This window comes from Morone saxatilis, unplaced genomic scaffold, assembly GCF_004916995.1.
Source record: "Morone saxatilis isolate NCDOM2014 unplaced genomic scaffold, NCSU_SB_2.0 Contig18, whole genome shotgun sequence".
Lineage (NCBI taxonomy): Eukaryota > Metazoa > Chordata > Actinopteri > Moronidae > Morone > Morone saxatilis.
Genome location: NW_023339740.1, coordinates 25413141 through 25415365, shown reverse-complemented (window position 1 = coordinate 25415365; position 2225 = coordinate 25413141).

Here is a 2225-nt window from a genome sequence, read left to right as displayed (position 1 = left end):
TTTTGTCTCTCAGAGGCACCTATAACCCCCCCCCACCAGCCCACACACACACACACACACACACACACACACACACACACACACACACTCAGAAGTCATGTCTAATTAAATAGAGAGTTGCTGTTCAGATAAATCTCTCCTCAGGGCACCAGAACACGCCTGTGAAGAGCTTGCACTCTGAATCAGTCGGCGGACGTGAACAGAGGCACAGAGGCTCGTTGCAGATCGCAGGTCATTTAGTGAATTAACCAAGCAGCCATTTAAAAGCAAAGCAGAAGATGTTTAGTGTTTTTGTGACATGAATTTTCACAAGAGTACAGATTGAACTGTTGAAAATCGACCATCGAGACCGAGTAGAAGGTGCTAAATTCTCTGTAGTAAGATCGAACTTTGTTTTATTTTGGCGCCATTCTTCCATTGTGTTTGTATTAATAAGGGCACTAAGTTTTAGCTCATTTGTAGAAAAGCATGTTAATACCGAGCAGACAATATCAATTTGGTGTGTCATGTGAAAGGGGGGGTGAAACGTCATATTGACAATACTCTTCAGGAATTTGAAACAATACGCAGCCCTAATCAGAACAGAATATTACTTAATGCACAACAGATACGGAGTGTTCAATAAAACAGAAAATAGTTTTTGTTATGTGTTAGAAGTGACTTTAACAACAGTCTTTCTCCATTGCAACGCCCGATGAGAGAAAGTGTTTATTAATAAATGTTTTCTCCACATTGTACATGGATGATTCATCTTCGCAGATGGTAACTGGAGCTGAATAGGTTTTAAATTTGCACATATTCTACAAAAAAAGACATAGAATTGAAATTATTATTTTTATATAACAATTCATTTTTGTTAACATGAAGCTGGCGCTGACACTTTTTGAGCAGCTCAGTATTTTGGTGAGAAAACTTCGGCGTAGTGTGGACAAAAGGTCAAAATGGAGAAGAAAACCTTTCAGATTTAGCTGTTTAAGGGGGCCGTCCACACGGAGAACAATAACTGTGCACACGGCTAAAGGCTGTTTGATAGTGTCTCAGGTAAAATGACATATTTATGTGTAATTTGCAGCCTAATATAACGTTTTAAAAGCGTTTAATAAGAGCTCACAATCCCAGTGATATGGTATAGTTGTGGTGTGTGTTCTAATTGTTATAGTGATTGTTCTTGTTGTGAATGGTTCTTTAATGTGGACGCACAGCGAGAGCCATATGGAGCTTGTTTTACCCCGCGGCATCTATTGGGTTACATTTTAGGAACAAATCTATCTAGTTCTGTTTTTGCACAGTGTGAAAAATGTCTATATTCCAAAAATCAAGTAACTACAATGAGCAGAAAAAGGTTATTTTAGTTAGGAGAGCTAAACTGGATGTGCAGATGTGTTAGAGAGCAGACGTTCAGTTTCTACTCTGTCCTGAAGCTCCAGTCGGATGCCTGCGCTCTACTTAATTGAAGCACGTGGTTCTGACAGCCCACTGCTCTCTGGGATAACCCATATGCACAATGACAGCCTCACAAGTGGTCAAACACGTTTTAATCCCGCGGTGTCTTAAAAAGTATTAAAAGTTGATAAATCAAATGTCGGAAAATTGAGGCCCTTAAAAAGTATTAAAAAGTCTTAATCGCGATTTTATGAAGTATTACATTTTCTTCACATTCAAGCTTTGACAAAAAGTATCCATGGATGTATAATTTATTTTCCTCCTTGCGACTATTACAAACAACGATGTGTCGGGCTCGGGCTGTGTCCGAAATCAGCCTCGGACTGCCAGATAGCCTCGGGGCCGTGCGCATAACTGTGCGACGTCACGCGACGGCGCACGTTCAGGCGTGAAACAGAGGAGCAAAATACGAAAGAGAAAGAAAGAAGATGGGTAAATGTAAGTTTGCGGACTCCTGGCTGGAATAGCCTTTTGCAATTACTGCAAAAAGAAGATTAGCGTAGCTTCCATGGGGATAAATGCGGTTAAAGAAATCTTAAAAAAAGTTAAAGATGTGTTGCTGCTAACGACTGACAGCTTGAAGTGGCGATGAGGTCTTAAGGTTTTTTTTGGAAGGTCTTAAAAAAGTCTTAAAAAAGGTCTTAACAACGGGTATGAATCTGTAACCCCAGGATTCCTGCAATATACCCGTGAATCCTTAGGTCTCTCTGCCATGTGATAGTGAAGCGAAAAAGATGAGTAAACTGTTTGGCTTATCGCTCAGGCCTCAGTTACATCCCGCC